This window comes from Lycorma delicatula, chromosome 5 (assembly GCF_047948215.1).
Source record: "Lycorma delicatula isolate Av1 chromosome 5, ASM4794821v1, whole genome shotgun sequence".
Lineage (NCBI taxonomy): Eukaryota > Metazoa > Arthropoda > Insecta > Hemiptera > Fulgoridae > Lycorma > Lycorma delicatula.
In genome coordinates, this window is record NC_134459.1 from 177,641,893 (window position 1) to 177,669,261 (window position 27,369).

A 27,369-nucleotide genomic window follows, 5' to 3' on the forward strand; every position below is an offset into this window, starting at 1 on the left:
ATACACAAAAAACAATAGGTAATCGCCAACTGCTATGTATAACTCCAAGCTGACAACGTTTTCAATTTTATTGAAAAAGATATTAATTACTGGAGCACTGATAATTTCATATATCAGTATGTTTATGTTGAATTAGTTTTTTTTTGTTATGTAGTATAAGGATTGTCTAGAAAGTAATAAATTTTTATCTGAAAGAAAATGACAACGGAATGTTTTTGATTCACAAAACTTATTTAAAAAATGACAGCTTTCAGTACACAGTACCTTAAGGGGTGCAATAAGTATTACTTATAAAGTATATTTTAAGTATTACCTACAAATGTTAGATAAACTTCATATATTATTGTAAATATTCCCCTTTTTCTGAGTCGACTAACTATTAAATTTATTTACAACTGATAAATGTGTTCACTCCCTAATGTTGAACTTATCTTTTTGCTTTAGCTCTACTTTTTTGCTTTTGCATTCTGTACATAACATCTGAGGAAGGTAATGTGTACCAAAACAGCTGCAATCTTTTAAGTAAATTTTATGAATTTTTTCATTTTGTTTTCATTTTTTTTGTTATGGATTCTCACCAAGTAAAGGCATCATCAATTGATTATTTATTAAATTTTTCATTACATGAAAATAATAATGAAAAACATTTTTGAATGTAATTTGTACCTGAAAGTAATTGTAATTTGTATCTGAAAGTGTACGGTCGATAACGACTGTGTTTGTGATTCTGAAGAACCCTAAGAAGAGCGACTAGCAAGCCTAGTAAGAAAGAAAGATGGACTAGCAAGACTGAAGTATGCTAGCGATAAAAGATAAAAGAAACCTGAAAAAAGAATGAGTTTTTTTTAAATATACTGCTGTAATTGGCATGTGGAGAAATTGGAAAAATATTCATCAAAGAAAAGTTTCTGTTAAATATACCTTTCATATTCAATCAATCCCATGTTGATTTTTTATCCAAGTGCCAAAGTTTAAAATAGGAAATAGCCAGTTCAATCTTCAAAAATATATTTTTGCAGTTAAATATGATATTATTTAATAAACGTTATGAGCTGATCTAAATACATTGTGAAATAGAAACTAAAAGAGAAAGTACGACAGAATAATTAGTGTACACTTTCATTTCCCTAAGCATTTGTAACAATTTTTTTTTAATGTTTTAATGATATTTGTTCATTTTTTTATCTTATAATTTTAACGCCCAGTTTTGAAAATTTATTGGTAAAATATTACATCATTATTATTAAATTATTTGTTTTCTTCTTTTTGCAATATTTCAGGTAGTAGAAGACCAAGTATTTTACCGGTACCAGATAGGTTTACTAGCTCAACATTAAATATATCGTCAGGGGCTCAGGATGAAGGTGATGGTGATGATAGTAAAGATAAAATGGATGATGATATGCCTTGGTGATCGCCCAGCGAAAAAATAGCGTAAGTATTGTAATTGATTAGCATGAACTTATATCACAGTTATTGTGTTTCATAAAAGGATGGATGTTATGCACCTTAAGTGTTGTTTTCATCGTGTCTTATAATTATTAAAGTTTGTACATTTTACTAATATCAGTTTGGTTGTGTGTTGATTTATAAATCTCACTAGAATTAATAATAATATTAATAAGAGTGTATGTAAATTCAATGTTGTTTTTTTGTGCGATAGAATATTTTGCCAACTGGATTTTTTCAGCTAAGAAAGTATCTAAACTTAGTAATTGTAGTTTTATTCAGTTCAAAATTTATTTTGCAATATTTTAACTTATTTTTCTGCCGTATTACTAAGTTCTGTCTCTAATAAAAACATTTTTTTTTACCTTTTCCTAATATAATTTTATTATAAAATTGAATACAGAGAATAATTTGATATTCAAGTAAATTAAAATTTTTTTTAAAATGATTTTTTTTTAGTCTAATACTTAAAGAACTTTGTTTTGTAATTCATTCACTGAACTCGTAAACTCGTAATAACATTTAAAGATTTTACATAAAGACTTTAAAGATTTACATAATGTTTATTACTACTCAAAACTTTTCTCATTTTTCAAAATAACATTCTCTGGAATAAACATATAATTTCAATTTCAGTGGTAATAAGAGTATGCTGGCATACTAACTTTTGAGGAGTACTGGGATCATTAGATTTCTTTCTGCTTCAAATATTGTTAAATGAATTAACAGTTAAATTAACAAATACATCATATGTTATTTAGTGATTACTACTTAATTAAATGAATTAGTGAGTAATTAAAATGATCAATAGTGATTTTGTTAATCTCAATATTTCCTGAATTTTAGTTGGACACTGATTCCAAATATGAAGTCAGAATTTCTGTACCAGCCTCAGATTTTTTGTAATTGCCCTTCCTCTGTTCCAGTAAGTACATTTGCATGAATATTGCAAGTACATTATATTTATTTATTTTATTTATTACAGCAGTTAAGTCGCTAAATTAAGTATAATTCATTTGAGTTGATAAATAACCATGGAAAATAAGTATAATTTTTATTATTTACACAGTAATTAAAACAATTAAAAATAATACATTTATGATACATGTCATTTTTTTTACTTCCTTGTACGAAGTAAAGGAAGTATTGTGATCGCAAAAAATTTTGGTTTACAGTTTTCAACAGAAATATCCATTTTAACCATCCCTGAATTCATTTTGACTAGTTTTGGCGTGACGTCTGTACATATGTACGTATGTATCTCTCATAACTCAAAAACGATTAGCCGTAGAATGTTGAAATTTTGGATTTAGGATTGTTGTAACATCTAGTTGTGATGACTAGTGATTGATGACATCTAGTTGATTGCAATTGACTGAAGCAAAAGTTCAAGAAGCCCAAAATCCAAAAAAAAAAAATTGGATTTTGGACTTTTTCTTAATTGTAGTAATAAGCCCTCATTGAGAGTTTTTCAGTGATATATCATAAGCGATAACTATTTTCATTGGTTAAGGATTATTGAATGATTTTGCGCTGGTATTTAATGACACATCCACCTTGAATTATAATTTGATTTATTGATTACTTGATTACTGAACTAGTGGACTATATTGACATGTTGATCACGCTTTAAATGGCAGAAAGGTTCCTGGAATAGACGGAATACCTGTAGAATTACTGCGCAGTGCAGGTGAGTAAGCGATTGATAGATTATACAAACTGGTGTGCAATATTTATGAAAAAGGGGAATTTCCGTCAGACTTCAAAAAAAGTGTTATAGTCATGATACCAAAGAAAGCAGGGGCAGATAAATGTGAAGAATACAGAACAATTAGTTTAACTAGTCATGCATCAAAAATCTTAACTAGAATTCTGTACAGAAGAATTGAGAGGAGAGTGGAAGTGTTAGGAGAAGACCAATTTGATTTCAGGAAAAGTATAGGTACAAGGGAAGCAATTTTAGGCCTTAGATTAATAGTAGAAGGAAGATTAAAGAAAAACAAACCAACATACTTGGCGTTTATAGACCTATAAAAGGCATTCGATAACGTAGACTGGAATAAAATGTTCAGCATTTTAAAAAAATTAGGGTTCAAATACAGAGATAGAAGAACAATTGCTAACATGTACAGGAACCAAACAGCAACAGTAATAATTGAAGAACATAAGAAAGATGCCGTAATAAGAAAGGGAGTCCGACAAGGATGTTCCCTATCTCCGTTACTTTTTAATCTTTACATGGAACTAGCAGTTAATGATGTTAAAGAACAATTTAGATTCGGAGTAACAGTACAAGGTGAAAAGATAAAGATTCTATGATTTGCTGATGATATGGTAATTCTAGCCAAGAGTAAAAAGGATTTAGAAGAAACAATGAAAGACATGGATGAAGTCCTACACAAGAACTACCGCATGATAATAAACAAGAACAAAACGAAAGTAATGAAATGTAGTAGAAATAACGAAGATGGACCACTGAATGTGAAAATAGGAGGAGAAAAGTTTATGGAGGTAGAAGAATTTTGTTATTTGGGAAGTAGAATTACTAAAGATGGACGAAGCAGGAGCGATATAAAATGCCGAATAGCACAAGCGAAACGAGCCTTCAGTAAGAAATATAATTTGTTTACATCAAAAATTAATTTAAATGTCAGGAAAAGATTTTTGAAAGTATATGTTTGGAGTGTCGCTTTATATGAAAGTGAAACTTGGACGATCGGAGTATCTGAAAGAAAAGATTAGAAGCTTTTGAAATGCGGTGCTATAGGAGAATGTTAAAAATCAGACGGGTGGATAAAGTGACAAATGAAGAGGTATTGCGACAAATAGATGAAGAAAGAAGCATTTGGAAAAATATAGTTAAAAGAAGAGACAGACTTATAGGCCACATACTAAGGCATCGTGGAATAGTCGCTTTAATATTGGAAGGATAGGTAGAAGGAAAAAATTGTGTAGGCAGGCCACGTTTGGAATATGTAATACAAATTGTTAGAGATGTAGGATGTAGAGGGTATACTGAAATGAAGCGACTAGCACTAGATAGGGAATCTTGGAGAGCTGCATCAAACCAGTCAAATGACTGAAGACAAAAAAAAAAAAAATGAGAAAGAAACCACTTAGATTTTGAAATTAGTGAAAAAAAAAGATTCAGCTATTAAAATTTTTTAAACAAACAAAAAACAAAATTTTGTTGTTAATATTATTATAACTATTGATTTATTAAGCTACCAGTTAATTTAAAAAGGTTCAAGAAAATTCTTTAAATTTGAAGAGATCTCTCTGCCCTTTTACTTAAACCGATGCAATTGCAGGTTGGTCTGTGAATCTACATGGCAAAACTGTCTATTGTTATACAGAGTGAACGTAAATTATTCAGTGCATTTTAATGTTTACTAAAACATAAACAAAGCAAAGTAGTGCACATTGATTTTTTCAAACATTAGTGTAGGTACTTAGAGTCACTGAATGACCTTGAATGAACATGCTGGCTGGATGTAATGACAGGGGGATTGTCAGTTGAGGAATGGCTACCGTACAGAATGAAGCAAAGAAGAAAGTGTGTATTATGGTTTCATGAAAGCAGATCTGTTATTACTGTTCATAGACATTTTTGTCATTAGTATCAGCAGTTTAAGAATACAGGAAATGTAATACACAAAAAAAAGTGCCGGTAGACCTCCTGTCTTTGAGGAAGTAGTGAATCAAGTAAAAGAAACTTTTCAGAGAAGCCCTGATAAATCGACTAATCGTGTGAGTTTAAAACTGGGAATACCACAATCGATAATCGTGAAGGTTTTACATAAGCGCCTAAAACTTCATGCATACTAAATTCAGTCTATGCATGTAATTAAAGTGATGATAAACCACGTCACAGAAATATTTTTAATTAAAAATTCCTATTAGATACTGGTCTCTAATCAACAGTTTTTTCACTGTTAATTAAGCAAATTTCTCAACTACCTAATTCATATTTAACGTAACTTTTTTTAATTATAATTTCTAAGAAAGTAATTTACAATAATAAATAGTAAATCTGTTGTTTCTAATATATAGAGCAAACTAAAAGTAGAAGATTAAGCTCATTATAAATGTAAATTATAGATTATATATAGAAATTTGCTAAAGCCCAGCATTGCAAACTGCTGAGCAATGCTCAATTGCTGAGGTCAGTATACGTTTGAAATTCTAAAATTATCAGTATACCTCAGTGTTTACAAATTATAATTAAAATAATCAAAATGACCTACAACTTTTAGATTTTAAGTAATATTTCTGTAAATGGTTTTTGATTGTAATCTTTTTTCAATTTATTTTCTCTTATTCCTACTGCACTAGGGTATCACTCCAATTTTTCATCACCTGTAAAGTAACTCCATCATAAATCCAAGATTTTAAGGAAAAAAAGAATAATAAATTATGTAAATTATACATATCATTCATACAAAATTACTTATCCAATCTATTTGTAATGTTATAATAATAATTATTGTCTGTATTTAATAAACAAATTTCTGCTAGTATAAGATAAAATTTTATTTTTAAAATAAAATGTTTATTTATTAAGATAAATTAGTATGTTTTTTTCTACATTTTTTAGTTTACCAACTATTATATAATTATATGAAGTTAGAATTTTATTCACGCTTCAAAAGAAAATAGACTTTTGTTATATTTGTTTTATTTTCTCAGACCAATGAATGCTGAGGAAACATAGTTCAAACTATAAACAAATCACTAATTCAGGAAATCAGTAATAAATAAACTAATATTGAATAACTTTCTGTTTATTTATTTAATTTTTTAAATTATTTTCACGTTTTTCTTTTGAGATGACTTTTGTTTATCATTAAACATTCACAAACCGTAAACATTTTCTGAAAAAAAATTCTTTCCTATATTTCCATTTTTGCATTAAATAACTCAATAGGTATATCTCTAATAAAATCTATTGATTTATTGTAAATAGTTCTTCGTACCATACTTACGATAATTAATGAACGTACTCCACATCTGATATAATTCTTATATCAAATAATTTCAATAATTTTTATATTAGGTTATTAACCTATTTAATATTATAAAATACAAATATTTTACACAAGTGTATCGTTGTAGGAATATTACAGAATTTTTATGCTATCGATTTATGCTATCATTGAGTTTTCCAGCATTATCTGGTAGTCATAGGTCTAATGCTGCAAATTTTTTTTTTAAGTATTGTTTGAAATCGGCTACTGGTGAATATTAATTGAATTTTGAAAGAAAAATATTAACTTTTTGGAGTGATGGTAAAAATTGACTAAAACTTAAAAAATTTCAATGTTTGAGCCGTGCTTTTTAATACATACAGTCAGGAATTACATATACAGTACATATACAGTCAGGAATTAATATGTGAAATGACACAAAAACAGAAGATGTTCTATCACCAATACTTTTTAACAGAGTGGAATAAAGAATTAAAAAATGTAAGAATTGATGAAAACAATAAAATGAGAACAAAATTTGAATTTCTGTTTGTGAACATATTAGTCTTTGCAGACGATTTAGCTGAAAATATTGATGAAGTGAAAAAGAAAATTAAAAAATTATAATAATGTACAAATAAAATCGTGCTTAAAATGTTTATGAAAAAATAAAATGCTTCTCAAGTATTAAAAACAAAGCTTAAACAAACAGAATCTTAGAAGAAAAAATGAATAAAAGAATCCCAAAATTTAAATATACGGAAAACTATAACACCAAAAATCTTAGAAAAAATAGGAATGAAAGCTAGAATATAGTAGAAAATTGAAATAACAAATCATTTAACAAAGGATATTTATATAACAAAAAATTCTTTCCAAAAAAAACAAAAACTGAGACATTACAAGATAGTAATACTTCCAGAAGCTCTGTATGGGCCAGAGAGTTTACAAATATTTTCAGAAAAATAAATCAGCGAACTAGAAAAAAGAATTTTAAAAAATATATACAGTCCAAAATATGAAAACAGTATTTTATAAATTAAGAAAAGCAGAAGAAAACTATAAAGACTTTGAAAAAATATAATGTACAAATAAAGAAAAGAATATAAAATGAAAGAGCAGATTAATTAAATGAAATTTTGTTCTTTAAAAAAAAAAAAAAAAAAATGGTTTAGAGAAGCAGAAAGGATTTTTAAATACTCATTATAAAAGAATGCAGAATTCTCAAACAGACAAATTTTCAGAAAAAGATATATATAAATTTGAATATCGAGAACAACAGAAGAAAAAGCAAATCATAAATGGAATGATGAGATGAAAAAAAAGATGAGTGAAAGGATGAAGAGTTTTTGGAAAAGAAAGAAGTCTAAGCTGTGTAATTGTGATGTGGTCAGATCGAAAGAAAAAACAAATTTTACATATTACTGTTAAAAAATAACTGTTTTATTATGTTTTAAGTCTGTTTAAATTATTGACTTGTTTGTTACATACAATTGTGTACGTATTCTACATTGAGTGTGTTTAAAAGGTATTGGTTTCAATTTTTTGTTAGCAGCAGATCTTCCATTTTTCAGGTACAGCCTTGACTTCCCATACAGTAAATTTTCAGTCGTCTTTAATACACATAACCAGTAAGTAGGTCCTTAACAACTTTTATCATCAATCTTCAGGATCATCCCCTTTTTTTCTCATTTCTGATTGTTCATTATCTCATTTTGTAAATATGGTTTATTGTTTCCATATTTGCAATACATCATTCTTTAATTCAGTTCAATTTCATTTGTCATAGTAGTTGCTGTTTTTCACCTTAGGGGCTTAATTACTTTCGTTTCAAAAGTGAGGTTGATGACATTATATTCAATCCTTGTCATCGGTGAACATAGGTTTTCAGTCAGAAGAGTCTATCTTAACCAATTGTGTTTTGTATTTAGGCAGCAGGAACTAATTTTCATTCTTAGCTAAACAACATTTTTAGCTAAAGAGGTTGGTCCTGGTCGTATATAAATAATATTTTGTTTTTGGTTTTGCCCCTCCAAGGGACACTGGTTGTCTTCCACATGTAGCCATTGTTTATAATTGTTCAGAATCACCGATAAATCATTTGAAACATTCTGTAATTCTGGTTTAGTTTTGGATTTTTTCTTTTTTGGGCAGGCTTACATTCAATGTTTTTAATTTCCATCTCAACTTGATCTTCTAATTCCTCCTTGTTCGGTAGGTAGTCAGAATCCTTGTCCGTATCATCATCAGGCTCCGATTCTTCTAATTCAAGGATGTCTTCCACGCCATCTTTCTCCTCCTCCTCCTCATCAGATAGTTCTTTTAATAACTGAAGAACTTCTTCCGGTTCATAATAAGTTTTCTCTAGTCTAACTGGAATTAAAACAGAAAAACGTTTAGTAAATTATATGTTATATGTTAATACTAAATCTACATAAAATTTACATACGACTAGTGCAGCACTTATTGCTAACTCTACGTAAATAAGCGTAGAGGAAGAAACAAGAATGCTACTGATGCTTAGTTATCCTATCCCCCTTTCTTACTAGCTGGCTTAGGATTTTTTATTTATTCTTAATTGTTTGTTCTGGAAGCTTTTAAGCACCTTTGCGGTGTGTACTTCCAAACCATTCACTCTACAGCAGCATTCTATTGATAACAGAATACACCTTATCGCTGTATCTTAAAAGATTTAAAACTTTAAACAAAATTTAGAAGTCAGATTTATAGTATACTCCATAATAATGTTTGTTGTCCACTACGGAAGTCTACAGACAGAAGTCTAATTGCATTTCAGTCTAAATGTCAATTTCGTTTTTTATAAATGTAATTTGAAATACAATAACAGAGTAATATACCAATTAAAAATAATAAATGTAATGAGCACAGTCATAATCAAATATGTATCAACATTTTCTATTAACCGATATCCTTTATTTCTTAACAACATTACCGTAATCAGTTTGGCTTCTACTTCATCTCACTAGGATGAAAGTACATACTGATACACGTAGACTGGACTACTTCATCTCACTAGGATGAAAGTGTATACTGATACATGTAGACTGGACTGTTATCATTATATTTATTATATAGTTTACATTCTATGTATTAACAAATGTACATGTTTTTTTGGGTTTTTTTTTAAATTTAATTTAGCATGAACTGTTTTATAAATATTGTATTGCATTTTGAAGGTGTAACAATAACAAGTATGTATAACATGATATAAATGTTCACGGCAATAAAAAAATTATGTCTGTAAATATATATTTTTTTAATGTAGTATTTTAATTTTACTGAATGTTCCAAAAAGAATATGTTGTTTTTTCTTTTTGTTTATCTCTTCTTGTACTCCTCCACTTTTTTCTTCTTCACTCCGCTTTGTGTGTATCGGTATGCCTGAACTGCCTCTCTTTCACTTCCTCAGATTTCATGTATCAAGTGTCGACTCTGAAGATGAACTTCAAAATACTGATTATGGAAAGCAGATTGTGCACGGTACATAGTACATTTCGCTCTTTCCTTTGAGTAACATCATTCTTTCTCTTTCTTTCTATATATCTATCTTTATTTTTGCACTGTAACAGCACTTATTTAGAATGCATGTTATAGTTTACTTAAAATTGTTTTATTTATTTATATGCAATCATATTTTTTTAAAACAAATATTTTATCTATGCTTTTATTTTTCTTAATTTTTTAACACCTATAGTGCTGAAAACGTTTCACTATACTAGTTACAGAATAGTGTTGTAGTGCCACATAATAATAAAACAACTCTTTGCCATAAGAATGAAAATTCAAATTCTGTAAACAGTTTGCTAGCTGTCTTATTGTAGACAATAATTGTGTGAAATATATGAAAATATCTTTTTCAATGTCTTTGGCTGTGTTGATATCTAGCAGGTATGCTGTGGTGGTAGAAGAAAGGAGGGAGTTGAAGTATGGCAAGACCACGGGAAGTTTTTTGTAAATAAGTACCTGTCGTGACACATCATCTAGACCACTTGTGTTCCCTTCCTACCACTCCAGCAAAGTGCTACGATAACTTTGATGAATTTTTGAAAAATTTAGGTTAGAAAATAGGCATATGTTTGCCGACCAGTATAATAATCTCACTTCTTGATTAAGCAGTCTTGACATTTCTATGCCTACAAATACAAATTTATCAGATAGTTTTGTATGGTAATTCTATCCAAGAATAAATTATAATTGTCTTAATTAAATTTGTAAGTTCAGTTGAATGATGATTAATTTGTTTCTTTCTAAAATTTTTGCTATCTTATATCAAAAAATTTAGTCCATAAATATTAAACATCAAATAATAATTTCAGTAGAAGATTGTTAAAAATGTTTCTGACCAAAAAAACAGCCATTAAGAAGGAATAGCTTATCAAATGAGCTTTAATTTTTTTTTATCTTTCATTTTTGCTAGTAAAACTCATGTTGGATTTTCAAATAACATTAATTTTTTTTTCAAAAATAGGTCAGTTAAGTCCTTTTAATTGGAAATAATAATTTGACTATCTTTTTAATGGATCATGGTGGATATTAATTCTCACTTATAACTTTAAATGATCAGTAACTTTGATGGTTTATAATGAGGATGGACTGGCAAATACTTATATTATAATAACTGTAGAAAGTAACTCAATGTGTTGTAGATGACTTGTACAATAGAAAGTTAAATAATTACTATAAATGTAGTCTGCCTTGTTTGTCGTTTTCTTGTGTTTTTTCTCTCTTTTGTTTGAATTTTTGGTGGAGATTCACTCGACTCCTAAATGGGGGATCTTGATACCACTGGTGGCTTTTAATAATTGAATTATGTAAATAACATTCACAAGAGTTATTTTATTTACGTTTCATTTATTTATTTTTTTTTTTAAGTTTTGATAAAAATTATTATAAATCTGCCTGACTGATTGTGATTAACCAGAACTTAAGATTTTTGTGAGTTTGATGAAGAATTTGATGGATTTTGTAGGCTGCTTATTGCATTATTGTTTGTTAACAAGTTTTTTATTTTGGTTCAGAGCAATTGTTCTGTAAATTTGTATTTAACTAATATGAAATCATAGTTTTATTTCTATTTGGTTTAAACAGTACTGCGTGATTTTACAGTATTAAACAGTATTGCGTGATGTAATTCTTTTTTTATTATTATTATATAACAGAATGAAGGTACACTTATATTTTATTGCAAGGAATCACTACATTTGTTAATCATTTATAATGAATTATTGCATTTCTTACATTTATGTTGTTTTTTAAGTTTTAGTTATATGTATAGTGCCCAATTCCTAAAATTATGTAAAATTTTAAAGTTAATATAACATTATTATCTAAAATTATGTAACAGAATTCTACTAATTTTTTTTTATATTGAATGTATTTAAAAAACTGTAATAAAAAGTTATTTTACTCCATATCACATATTGTGTATATATATTTCCTTAATTATAGTAATTATTTATTTGAACCTGTAATATTTTGATTAAATATATATAATATGATTTTTATTATTGTTAAGAGTATTGTGAAAGGATTTCCACCAGTTTCTCCGTACATTGGTGTTAGTCCTACGCTTTGTTACCTTCTTAAAGAGAAGAAACCTCTATGTTGCCATCGATTAGCTCAGGTAAGCAGTTTACTTGCAGTTAAAGAATAAAGGATATAATAAAAGAATAATTACAACTAACAAAACATGTCTTAAAAAAATTAAAGTTTACGTTAAATACACATAGTTTTAATCAAACCATAATAGCCTCTCCTTCAGCTTATAAACATGCACCATGATAATAGAGGATGATAAAAGGAACTACATAGACTCCATCTCTCTTCCTCTTCCATTTAGCTTGTATTTAATTCTTTTTTGCTTGATAGTGAATATTGTTTTTAAATGGTTAATACAAAACCTTACTTCCCATGTTCTCCATTACATAACTGCTTCAATTTCATTTATTATCTCTGATTATATGATAATCCATCTCCAGTTGTAGTTTTTGTAGTGTACTACACCACATCAGTAACATACGTTATTCTTTTATTTATGTTTTTCATCAACCTCCATCATGCTTTATTCCATGAATCTTTGACAAATCAAGTAACAATGCAGTTTCAGTTCTTATCGGTTATCTGCCTGCCACGTATACTTCTGTTCCAAGTTCAAACAGTAAGTAATAATCAATTTACATTTTAGCTATGTATTATTTACTGAAATGTCATTATATTTTTAAATTAGTGTAACATTATTACAATTTGATAATTATTATCTCTATTGACAGCGGCGCTTATCATTCAACTGATATCTGTGGAATACTTCTTGTTTTTATTCTAGTTAGTATTTTACTTCAATTAGATCAGTTTGTAGTTTTGTGCTTCTAATTTACATTGTATGAAATGAACATCTGGCAATTACCAAATATATAACTGCACGGCAGTGCAGTTCTTTATTGAATTTAGGTTAGGTTAAATTGTTGTTAGGTATTGTTTCAAACTTAAAAACATTGATTAAAACATCGATTATACATGACGGGCAGATAACTGATAAGTACCACAGTTTTTTTTAATTTTAATTTAATTCAATTCAGTGCACAGATTTGTTTGCCCAAATAATATTTCCATTTGTTTTATGTTTGTCATGTCATTTTTAAGTTTTGTTTCATGTTTGTTAAACAGAAATAGCACTTTGAATTTTTATTGGGTACCAGAATTAAAGCCTGATTGGGCTTTAATTCTGTTTTAATAGCATATGATCTAAAAATTTTACTCGTTTTCATATGTTCTTGTTTTAATTTTGCCCTGTATTACTACTGCTATTTTTTTCTGTCGGTTTCTTTTCTCTTGCTTTTTTCTTAATAATACTACTTAGAGCTTTCCATTTTCTATATAAGTAAGAGATATTCTCACATATGTCCAACACATAATTGATGCAGGTTTTTCTTCCCTTTAAGAAAAAAGTAAAAAGTCTGCAGCTTTTCTTCCCACTACACACAGAGCTCCAGAACACTTTATTCTCAGAATGCTGAGAATGATCTGTGGTAAGTCTGCTGGTGGAAAGTTGTGAGCAATCCCTTTTGCATTAACAGAATCAAATTATTTACACTTACATAGCTCGTATTGAAGTGCATCAAAATCATCCAGCATTTAATGCACTATTTTATAACCAACATCTGATTCTATACCAACAACAGCCAAGATCTACTGTTCCAGTAAGCATCAGAGCTCACCGCATTTGTCCTTATTGTTGCTCCATGTTATTATCCTCCTTGGCAATCTTCTCTCGTTAATTACTGCTTTGGTCTTTGTCAATATAATAAAAAGAACCCAAATTCAATTATATTGCAATAGGAATCTTTTAATATTTTGACTACCATGAATCCTGATGTTACCGTTTATATGGATGGCTCTAGAAACATTAATTTTGTTTGTTGTGTTTGGCAATAGAACATACATCTTTGGCCTTCCCAGCATCACCAGTATATTCATTGCAGAAGTATATGCAATTAATAAGGCCTTACATATGGTTAGGCTGAAATTTCTACATGTTCTTGTTTGATCAGATTCCATGAGAGCCTTACAAGCACCTAGAGACATATATTCCAGACACCCTGTTGTTTGTGAGATTTGCAAAATAACAGTGTGTTATTTTGCAAATGATTAGACATAATACAACAGTGAACTTCTGCTAGATCCCCAGCCATATAGGAATTTCAGGCAGTAAGTGCGCAGACAGTGGAGCAAAAGAAACTTGTTTTCAGTCTCCCTTTATTAGTTGCATTGCTTCTAATGATTTTATCTGTTTCCTGAAGTAGGTATTTCATGATGAGTGGGATGCTACCATGAACAATAAACTTCGCCCAATTAATAACAGTTTCACTCTGGAGCTCCTCATGCAGAAATAATATCGGGAGGAGGTTATTATCTGCCATTTGTGAATAGTGTACACTAGATTCACTCATGGATATCTGATGACTCAAACAGTTGCATCAGTTTGTGCTCGCTGCAACTGGCGACTGACAGTTCACCACATTCTTGTAAAATGTTTCTGTTATGTGGCATTGCGTTGCAAGTTTAAACTAGGAGATAATGAAGCGAAGTTATCTTGTGTATTACAAATCCTTAGGGGCTGTCTGTGTATATTCGAATATTTGAATTACTGTGTTTCAGCTATTTATGCCACTTGCTGTAAAACGAACAGTAATTTTTATCATCTTAATCAAATATATAGTGTGATATATCTTTGTGATGTCATTTTGATTTTAGCATACACTACAGGTTTGTAGATGGATTTTAATTGGTATTAAAGATGTTTTTGTTTTTAATTGTAAATATTTGACACTTAGTTTTTTAAAACAAATACATCATGTGTGGGTGATGATAATATTAAAGTGTTTTTCGCCCTGGGAAAAAAACAGTAACCAGTCAATTTTATTGAATATTAACTTATATAATTTTTTATTTTTATTTTTAGGTTTGTGAGCACTGTACACATCGTAATGCTAAAGAATATAATTGGCAGAATAAAACTATAATATTAGCTGCTGATTATGATTATGCATCAAATGGTATATACAATTTTATAATACCGTTAAGAGCACATTTTCATTCGAAAACTTCCCTAAATCCAATTATATTACTGCTTGAAAGACGACCAGATATTGCCGTCCTTGATGCTATTTCTTACTTCCCTCTTATTTATTGGATGCAAGGATCAATAGATCGGTAAGTAAACAATAGTAATTCAACAAACTAATTTTTATATCTTACTTCTTGCACAAATTTACTTGGCAGGTAACAAGAATGAATCAGTAATATAAATATTTTCGAATATTTCAGCCATATTTTTAGTAAAATTATTTAAAATTCTTACATTGTTGACTTAAATATGTTGATGATAATACTCATTCTAATAGAGAGTCTGAAATCACCAGATGTTATTGGGCTCTCAAATGTAATTAAAACTTTTTCAAAATAATTTTAATAAAATTTTAAAATTTTAAAATGTCATTAAAAACGGCCATAAACAGCTTAAGTTGCCTGCCGTGCAATATTTATGTATATTTCTATGCCTGCCCTGTAGTAAATCTTTGTTGTAGGGCACATAACTCTAATGTAGGTTATGCAAATAGACTTAACTAACTACAAATCTATGAATACGTCTATAGTTAGTGATAATTTTATTTTTATACAAATAATTAAATGGCATGCAAATAAAAGTAATTTGCTGACGAAAAACAAAAATTTAGTAACTGGTGAAAAAATACAAAAATAAAGCATACTTATTTAATCATTAATGAATTACCTCAATTATTTCCATATAATATAAAGACTGTGCCTAAAATGGTGGGCTGGGTGTACATTTTCGGATTCTATGTGTCAAAATGAACAAAAATTCCTATGAAGAAATGTTGATTTCCCCTTCATTTTACTTCTGCCTGCCATTCTGTGTTTTCAAATTGAGAATCTTAGTAATACTTGGTTCACACATTTATACCAATGTTGTCTAATAAACAAAAAAAATTACGGTCACAAATTTTTAAATGGCAGCTATGTCAATTTTTCAATCCGTTATATTTATATAATCCTCAGTTTTATCATATCGCATATTATTTGAAAAAATGTTAAGCATTTTATTATGAATAAAATGACATTTAATTTTGAAAATCAGATTACAAATAAGCAAAATAAATTAACATTATAATAATCAATATAAACTGAAGCAAGTTTATTTCATTTAGATATCAAAATAATCGAGCCACAATTACTGTAAAATATAGCCATATCTTGTTGGAATTTTAATTTAATACAAGTTTAGAAGAAACTGATAAAGAATGTTCATCAGAAACTAATGAATTAGAAATGTATTCCATTTACTTTAATTATTAAATATTTGCAAAATATTAATCATCTTTTAATACATTTAGAAAAATAGATTTTATATTTATTATGCACAGAAATATCTTGTTAAATTTTTTTAGTTTACTCCTCTTCACATTAAATGTACTTAACTTTTACTGTTTAAGATTGCCTTTTTTTATCTTTTTTAATCATATTTTAGCAGTTCAAAAATATAATGTAAATTGATTGCGAAAGTAATCTATTTACCATATATATAATAATTTTTTTAATTTTATAGTTTGGATGATTTACTGAGAGCTGGTATAACATTAGCAGAGAATGTGGTAGTGGTCAACAAAGAACTATCTAATTCAGCAGAAGAAGATACACTGGCTGGATGTAATACAATAGTAGTTGTACAAATTATGTTTAAGTAAGTTTTTTTTTAATGCATCAAAAGATAAAAGATTAATAAAAATGTCATAAAACAGATTATCATAATTTTTTCTAAAGCATACATTAGTTGGTACAGCAGATAACTATATAACTACAGATAATCCAGCCATGTTCTTATGAACTGGTTTCTGGAGATAACTAATGTTAAACAATTCTAAGTACTGTTATATGACATGGTATTAGAGATATCATAGTTTTTTAATTCTTATAAAGAAATTTTATTTTTAGTTTAACACTTTTAAAATTTAGTAACTCTAAATCTGAAATATTTTAATTCCAGTTCAGTTTTAGATTCATTTAATTACACTTAAAAAAACTTATCTAACAAAAATAAAATGCTAAACAAACTGGTAGGCTAAAATAACCTAATCAACCTTAAATATTAAACTAAATTGTTAGGCTGAGTTCATAATTAAATACAATAACCGATTATTTAGTCAAAAAATAATGTACATTACACTTGTACAATGCTGAATTACAAAATTTTTAGAGACGGTACTGTGTAACTTACAAGGTACGTAACTCCAGTGAAAGGCGTTTTCGACAAACAATTTCAGTTTGTCTAAACGAATAACTTTGGTTCCTAAATAAGATATATTCCAAATTTCATCAAAATCAGAGATGGGACTTAATTGTATGTAAATTACCCCTTTTCCACATTTTATTTCCCAATGAAAATTACACTTGGTTAATTTTTAATGAGAAAAAAAATCATAATTTTAAATAAATGGTCAAGACTTTTCTTAATGTACAGCTACACCCTTTCTTTTAACTAATTTTACAGCATCATCAGTGACATTAGTAAATGTGTTTTGCATTGCAATTACAACCAAAATTATTGTTGACAATATATTTATTTATTTTTTGATCATATACTGCATATTTTCCAGCGCTATTTGATTTAAAAACATAAACTTACCTTAAAAAACCTAAAAAAACCTTTTAACAAGATTAAGGTTTTGTTTGTGTGACTGAACTTTCTACGATTGAATTTAATTTATTCTACTTCTTATTAATTTAATAACTTTTTAATAATGTTATAAGAAATCTTATCCTAATACTGAGATAATTTAAACTTTTTTTTTTATCCAGGTTCTTCCCGAGTATCAAAAGTATCACAGAATTATCACAGTCATCAGATATGAGGTTCATGCAGTTTCGAGCACATGATCGCTACGCACTTCATCTCTCCAAAATGGAAAAGATACTGGGTTTTAAATCCCAGCCTCTCAGTGGTGAAGATGTTGGCATCATGTCACTTTTGCTGGTAACCCACACCATTGCTGCTTGATCTCCACACCATACACCTTCCTTTCCTAAGTATCAAAAGGCATCAATCCTTGCTTTAATTGCCAGACATGTAGCATTTCTGCATGTGTTAACAACAAATATAATGCAGCTGATTTTTACATAAAAAAAGTTTTTTTTGATTTTTAAATGTATCATTTAAACAAACTGGTAAACCGTGTTACAAATAGGAAAATTCACATTATAGGTCAAGATAAGTAGCTACTCAATAGGTATTTATAACAGTAATTAAATAATATTCTGTTTTTCATTCCCAGAATGAATAATTATTCATACTATATTTTTTAATGAAATATTCTGATATAAAATTGATTTTCTTAAACGTATTACTTATATTATAGTTTTATTACATCAGAAAATTATTAATAAAATATTATAATTTAATGTAGTTGCTATTTAATTATTTAGAATTGTAAAGTTATACTCAAAAGAGAGAAACCCTCTATTGAATAGAAAATAATTTTATGATTCAATTTCTGAGTCTATAAAAACTGTTTTTATTATAATTAAATACTTAATACTGACATTACAAGTTCAATAACTTGAGTCCCCAGTAAGAAGTTCTAAGAATACACACAGAACTGTTGCAAAAGGCTAAGACTAATTTTAAAATATAGAAGAAAAAGATAAATAAATATATTAACTTCTTTATTCAAAGTGTATCTTCCTAGATTCATACTAAACATGAATATGATTAACTGCAAAATTTTTTGAAAACTTGTAACAACATCCATGTGTTGTGATACCTGAGTCAAATTCTGTGGCCAGTCAACCATGTTTATTCAAATAATGGAAAGATATCCATGTCTGTAAAAACTACCAGAAGCCAAAAAAGGATTCAGTCAAAAAATTATAGAACGAATTAGCTCAGGACTAATAGGAATATAATTTTCCTTCATTTAATTTTACCAGCTACTAATTAATAAAGTCTAAATTCTAAGAAAGCCCATAAACTATAGATCTCGTAAGTGGAGGGAAATCTAAATTAGACAACTAGTGTCTTAATCACAACCTGTTGGCAGCAAAGTGTGATCTAGCATTATATCACATGTTATTATTTTAAACTTATTTAAAACTTCCCAGCATTTTGATATAAAATTAAGCTAACTTCTTAATCGTTAGTACTTAAGAGACAACTAAATCTTAGAGAGATCTTCAGTCTCTTAGTAGAACTTGCAGAATTGTTGGTCATGCCAGATTCTGAGTAGAAGGCTTGTACTCACATCTAGTGGATTTTTGAGGGCTCACATATGGATTTTTTATTTCTCCACTTGGTTTTAGACAGCCTGTCCTAGCAGCCGTATACAGGTTCCCTTCCTCTCAAAATTCTTCACACCATCTCATGATCTGCTATACACAGGTGGATCTTTCTACCTAAAATAATCACTGCACAATCACTGGAATAGTCCACAGGTATTCATTTTAACAAACAAAATAAAATAACTTCTCATACTCAAGTGCCATGTGTATTTTTATTAATATTACTTCCTAGAAGGAAATCATTAAACATAATACATATATTTATAGTACAGTAATTTGAAAAGGAAAAGTTTTCCTTCACTCCTATGTAATGCAGTTTAATATCAGTTTCATAATTTGTGGATGATGTATGGTATATATTATAAATCTTTAATATTTTTTATGTATACACAGTTAAAAGCCTCGCTGTTCATTTGTGGGAAATCTTGTTGTATACTGGTATGTGTAATTATATACTTGACGTGTATATATTTTATCAGTAAAAAATAAAAATCAAAGGAAATTTGCTAAAACTTCTGCTACAAAATCTCTATTTTCATTCATTTCTATTTGGTTTGATGGATATTAACACAGTTTATTTTTTAGCTCTTAATCATTTATATCTTATCCATGCACCTTATTTTTATTGTTTTTATCTCATTTTTTTAAACAGATCTAATAGTGCAATTTTTTTTAAATCACTTGTCCTATAATCTGATTTCCTTTACCTTCAGAACATCTCACCTTTATCTATCTTATCGTATTCATTATTGATTTTACATCCATTATTTGTTATATATCAGCAACCTTCTCATCCATCCTAGCTGTTTACCATTTTCCATTATCCTTTCTTCCTATTGCTGTAATTTTTGTACATAGATTATTTAATCTGTCTATTTTTATATTAAACTTACATTACAAGCAGTCAACATAACCTATTATGCATGTTCATACCGTATACATTTACTTAATTATTGTTTTAAATATTTTATTTATTTTATTGGTGTAATTGACCTTATGTTTAGTATTTATAGCTGTTTTAAGGAATGAGTATTATCTTGTAATAGATTTCATTTTATGTATAATTATTTATCTTTTAATGTGTGATTTCTTATTAAATTTTTTAAAACATATTTATTTGTAATAATATTTTAAAACTACCATTAGGATTTGGTTATTGTTTATAATTGAATTTTAGTGATTTATTTTTACTATTACCATTTTAATAATATATATTTTTTTTTTAAATTAATTTCTTAATACTGTAAATCTGTATTTTAACATACTATTTATTGCATATATATAGTTTTTAGTCTCTTAAAATTATATTTTTTTAAATGATTATCTTTGTACATAAATTTTTAAAGAATCTAGAAAAACGTAAATTAAAAATGGATAAGTAAAATAGAATAAATAAAAATAAATAAATTATAAAGTAAATAAATAAACCTGAGAGTGCCATCTCACAAATAGATTAATGAAATGATAGTAAAACCTCATTTACACAACTTTAATGAAAAGGAATTGCAGTAGATGGTTTTACATGTAACAGATCTCTGCAATGCAGAGTTAAAGGAAAATGCGTCTGTTATTTTTGGTAATTAGTTTATAATAAATTAAAACAAAATAGAACTATTTGTGTTAACAAGGAACTGCGAGGGATGTCCAACAATTAATGGTGTAAAGAAAAAACAATTTATTCAGTGACAATAAACATACACTAATTTTCAACATTTAGATACTTATCCCACTGTGTTTTTAGCTTTCTGATTCCGGCAGCATAGAAGTCTTTACCTTCCTGTTTGAACCATTCATGTACCACTTCTTAGTTGTCAAACTTCATGCCACTTAAAAAGTCTTTGAGCAGGCCAAAAAAATGAAAACTAGATGTGGTGGGGGTCTGGGCAGTAAGGAGGGTGTGGCAACACCTCCCGATCCAACTTCTCAAGCGTTTCTCCCATTCTCTGAATGATGTGGGGGTGCATGTTGTCATGCAAGAGAATCAACCATTTGAGAAACCGCCCTGATGTTTTTGTCTTATCCCCTTATCGCAGGTCTCACTTTCTGTTGGAGCATGTTAGACTGTTCACTGTTCACAGTACGTTGTTCTCCTAAGTAGTAAAAATTTGACCTTGTGGGTCCCAGGAGACTGTCAGCATCACTTTACTGGCTGATGTGTGAGTTTTTAATTGGTTTTTGGTGGGCAAATCCAAATGTTTCCACTCAAGACTTTGCCACTTGGATTCGGACTCGAAATGGTACATCCATGTTTCTTACATAGAAAGATCATAAAAAAATTTATGATCATAAAATAACTTTTTTGTTTTGAATTTAAATCTTCCGCTTCAAACCATTCTTTGAGTTTAGAATAAACACAGGTGTCTTTTTGGGCTTGAGTCAACTGTCTTGGAACCCTTCTGGAACACATTTTGTGATAATTCAGTACATTATGAATGACTGAATGTGTGGTTCCAACACTAATATTACATAAACTAGGAATTTGGGAAATTTTGACTCGCCTGTCTTCACAAATACTTGGCAGTCAAGATTTCATATATTACATATACCTAATATTGATATAGACAATTATTTGATTGTTGGAACCTAAAAAATGTGTACAGAAAAAGTTTTTCTTTTTAAATCTCTCAGCCTTTTGGAGAGAACAATTACCTGAAGAGTTGCAAATAATTTTGAGTGGTTCTATTTGGCTCTTGAGGCAACAGACATTACTGATATTGCTCGGTTGGGACTGTTTATTCAAGGAATCAATGTTGAGTTTTTTGTTGAAGAATTAGCTTCTTAGTCTGCATAAAATGACTCTGAGAGAGAATATTTAAAAAAAGTTGAATAAACTTTATAACTAAGAACAATCTGAAGTGGAACAGCTAAATTGTACGACATGGTGGTGGTAAAAGCACGTGTGGAAAGAGAAAGGTTTAGTTGGAAACTTTTACAAGCATTGTGAAAATACAGTGTTCAAAGTCTAGGGTTATTCATGCATTATTCAGCAGGGGATACTTTGTAGGAAAAATCTGAATCTTCATGTGTTTTTGAACCACTTATGTTAACAGTGAACATCATTCGCTCTCGTGGACTTAACCGTTGTCAGTTCTGTGATTTTTATGTGAAACAGATGCTGAATACCTGAGGCTTGCCATACCATATAGAGTTTGATGGCTCAGCTGTGATAAAGTTTTATTGGAATATTTTTTGAACTTAGAGCACAGGTTGAAATTTTTCTTAATGAAAACATCTGTTCTTAAGCAGTATTATCGAACACTGAATGACTATGGAAATTAACTTTTACTACATACATCATAGGATATATTAACGATTCAACTTAAAACTACAAGCCAAAACAGTGCTTGTAGGTGAAAATTATACTGCAGTAAAATAATTTTGAAAACAACTTGCGTTGGTCGAGTCACAAATCATATGAAACTACTTCGTACATTTTGCATGCTGTTAAAACTGCATGCAGTGTTTAAATTTGAGATCTACAGAAACCACATAAAATGTGACTTTAAACATTAACATTTTATCCAAACTTCACACTCATCAATTTCTACGATGCTACTTCCTGAGATTCTATCAGAAATTTTTATTATGAATCAAAGTGGTAACTAAGATCATAAATATTATTATCAGACTATTACATCTGATTTACACCTTCAACTTATAACTTCATAGATTCTTCTTACAATACTTCTCCATTTACTTATTATCTATGCATGTAAAATAACATCTGGGTAAAAAACATGAGTAATTTATAATCATCACCAAGCAAAAATTGACCTGTACTCATGTTTTTCTTATTATGTAACTTCATACTAAGAAAAGATTTTTCCAAAATTTTGAGTTTAAAGGGTTTAAATAGAGTAACAATGAAATTTACTATTTTTTTAATCTCTCATTAACAAATTAAGAAATCGGCTTGATTTTTGGTGTGTGATCTTTACGTGAATATCTAGAAACCTATTTCTAGATTTTTGAAATTCTGATTTTAAAGGATGTAATGGATTCTAGAATTCTTTCTGAAACCTATTTTTTTAATTTCTTAGTAATAAATGAAGATATCAACTTGATTTTTTAGTGTGTAATCTTCATGAAAATATGTAAAATATAATTTCTAGATTTTTTGAAATTCAACCTTGTAAGGGGGTGAAAAAAGTAAAAATAACATTTTGAACAACGATCGCAAATATTACCAATTTCCGATTATACCAAACAAAACATATTCACTCGATTTGGTTTGCAAATACTCTTCAGATAAATATCTGAAACTTTTTTTGATTTTTTGAATTTTAATATTTTAAGGGGTAAAAAGTATTGTTTTTACATCTTTTCTGTTTTATTCTATCGCTATTGAATCAATATTTATGGGATTTGGTAATATTGTGATTGTAATTTATGTTTGTAATGTTGATTATGTATTTCGTGAGTGAAGCTGCACCAGGAAATCTATAAAAACCAATTATTGGGTTCTGTACTGACCAAACTGTTGCTTCAAAGAAATTACAATACACTGAGTTTTTATCATTTTTAACAGGCTTCAATTTTTATTTATCATTATTATTCTCACAAGTATGAACACTCCTCCTGTGATTGGTGATGTCTAAATATCCTCTGACCATGACTGGGATGCTAGTATAATTTAAAATTGTAATCGTGAATAAATTGTTGAAGTGAAATATTTTTTCCTTGGTTAACAACATGCTTTCACCATGCTTGTTTTACAATACCAGCGATAGTTTTGAAGGTGGGCAGAGGGAGTTCGATTTATTATTTGTGGCATTTTGTATCAACTATAACACAAATTAAGTTACAAGTATTTTAACGCTTTTGGTACAAGGTATAGTGAAGATTAACATTAAATTTCTTTAGTTAAAACTGGAAGCATAATTATACTACTAAAAATATTTTGTCAGGTTTGGTCTTTTACAATATTTTAAGAGTAAAGTTATGATTTGATAAATAATCTGTTAAACTGCTTTAATATAAGCTGCATGAAAGAAGTCTGCTAAGAAAATTCAGCACCTATTTGCAATAGAGTAATTATTGGTGGGTATATCTTCAAAAAATCACTGTAATTCGTACTGCTTTTGTGTTGCACTATCCATTAAACTGTTAAAGATCATGGTATTGGTTATAGATTTTTTTAGTTTAATTTTATGTATAATTAATGGCAGTTTTAAAGTTCAGCACATTTTGTATCATAGGTCAAAATACTACCATCTATAAAAGTAGTAATTACCACAGCGTAGACACACACACACTCATTAAACTTTGCATATATCAACACAGTAGTTGGCAATAATTTCAAAAAATATCTGTCTATATCCTTTCTTAACCTGTCACCCAATTCTTTTCAATTTTTTGGAATAATATTCATCCCGAATGCTAAGAATGTGCGATTGATTTTTACTTAATGTGATATGGCCAATATTATGTAAAATATCACCAAATTCTACTACTCAGTTATGTTGTATTGTTATAATAGTATTTAAACTAAAACAGTATAATTTCATTTACTTAAAAATAAAAAATAAAAAATAAATTATAATATATGAATTTCTTAAAAGTAAGAAAAAATTATAAATTTTCTTTAACTTAATATGAATAACTAATTACAAATTATACAAACTATAATATATTAATTACATAAAATTTTATTCAAGTTTGGTTTTATTCTCTTTTTTTCAATTTTAGCTCCGATGTCAGAGTTGGGGTAATGATTGCGGATTGCCTGGCTTGGAATCACAATATGAAACTATGGGAACAAACTGCTGGTATAGTCATTAAAAAAAAAAAGTAGATTTAGATTTAATTATCAGATTTTGTTATAATAATTTAGTATATATTTATAATTATTAATAAGGTTATTCTTTTACTAAAAATTATATAGTTTTTAGTTATTATTACACTGTTAAGTTAAATAAACTTGTAACTATTATTCTAGTAAAAGTTATTATTACAAAAATTAGATTTATTAAGCGATTAAAAAACTACAAAAAAAATTATAATGTTAAAGAGTTCTTTAGTTTTTTAATACTTCCATTAATTTATCCTATTTTACATGACCGAAAGCTTTTCCACATCTGTAAATCATTACTTATTTCTTTGCTACCTCTAACCAATAGTCTAGTTGCATACCCTGTCCTCTTCCATTCTCATCTTCTTTGTTTCAGTTTTACTCCATTTCATTTTGGGTTACCCTCTTAGTTCTCTTATAATCATCCAGCCATATATTTAACAATTTCAGGACTTATTTCCATCATTCTCATAATTTTTTCTACGGTTCTAGTTCAGGATGTTGGGAGATGTCCACAACCATTCTGAATCCATATTCCTCTTCTGTAATTATTTCATGTTTTTTATTCAGTCTTCTGTTCAGTATTCACAAAAAATCTTTGCAAAATTAAACTTATTGACTGCAATTTGGACACTATGCTAAACCATGCTCATTAGGGATTGGAATCAAGGTTATTAAACTATTCAATAAGACAAACGCATTAATTTAAAATAAAATTTACACAGGAATTGAATAAAATGAATAAACTGGTTGCTCAACTGTTATAATAAATATGGTCAATTAAGAACTGCATTTTATTTCTTTATTGTAATAACAACAAACTGTCATCAGAACCGATCTACATAAGTGATTGGTAGTTGCTTTTCAATCAGACAGTTCTAGGTTTGAATCCAAGTCAGGTTTGAGACTTTTCACATTCATTTCTCAACATAAAACAAAAATTATATTTGAGCATCAGCCTATAGATAACAATACAAACGGAAAAATAATGTCTATATGTATGATTTATATATACAAGAAAAACTGTCATGCTTACCACCCACCACTTTGCCTTTTCTTGGAGAAGTGTACAGTTTGTCATAGCTCCATATATTTTCCCACTGTAAAAATTCTTCAAATATATATGTAATAACATAGACTCTCTTTCATTTAGTTAAGAATAATTTATTCATATGTTTCTAATTTAAAATCACCATGTTTATTAAATTTGAATGATTGTAACTGAAAAGGTGTTACTAGAAAAACAGTTAAACTTTAAAACATTAAATATATACTATAAATAAATAAATATTTAAATTAATTTTGACGTATTAAGATGTAACAATTTCTTATGAAATGATTATAATTTTGGGAAAAATTTAAGTAGAGTTTATCAGTGTGGAAGTTGGATACCAAGGCTACATTTTATGGCAACAAGATCCTAGAAGTGATAAATGTTTTTTTTTTAAAATGAGTGTAAAATTTATAAAGGAGAAGACATCAAGCTAATAAATTTCGTTTGTGCAACTCCAAATTAATTGCTGAATTTAGAATATAAATTTATATTTGTTAACAATAATAATTAATTAAATACAAATTAATTAATTAAAATACAAAAATTAAAAAAATTCCATTAAAAAAATTAAAGAAATTCCAGACGTCTCGACATACAAATTCTTTATTTACTGAGGAAGAAGTAAAAGCAATTTTCTGTAAGACCTATGGACTTCTGGACTCTTGAAGTAAATGCATATTTCAAAATATTGTAGAATAGTGATGTTTAATCTATGAAGGTACAACCTTTTCTGTAAATTTTAGAGATTATTATGAGGCAGGTTGTGTAATAATTGTGAATGAGTAAAAGTTAAAAAAAATAAATAAAACTAGTGGTATGTATCAGTACTGTATTACTAACTTAAATTAATAATTGTTTTAATTACTTTAAATATAATTATGATCTAATATTTTTCTTATTTTTACTATCCACCAAGATGCATTTTTATGGAATGTTTGTAAACATATTGAATTCCCAATTAGTAATCTATACAGGTAAATCTCATTTAACAGTTTTCCACATAATTCTGTAAAACTATTTAGGATTTTCCATACAAATATGTTTGTATTACCAAAAGACGTAGACATAAGTCTAGATGTAGACCTATACATAGATCTGGCAATAAGTTGGTGAGATACCACTCATTTGTCACTGCTGCCAACTATAAAAATAATGCTAGCTATTAAGAGCATGCATTTCTTCTAACTAAAAGCTTACTTATTTACTAACTGAATTCTTTAACATATATATTTAGATAT

General features: G+C 28.3%; 1 pseudogene; it reads left to right on the top strand.

Moving 5' to 3' along the window:
• LOC142325807 (potassium channel subfamily T member 2-like) overlaps positions 1–25,811 on the top strand; it is a 235,472-nt pseudogene extending 209,661 nt beyond the window's left edge.
• Positions 25,812–27,369: the final 1,558 nt, after the last annotated feature.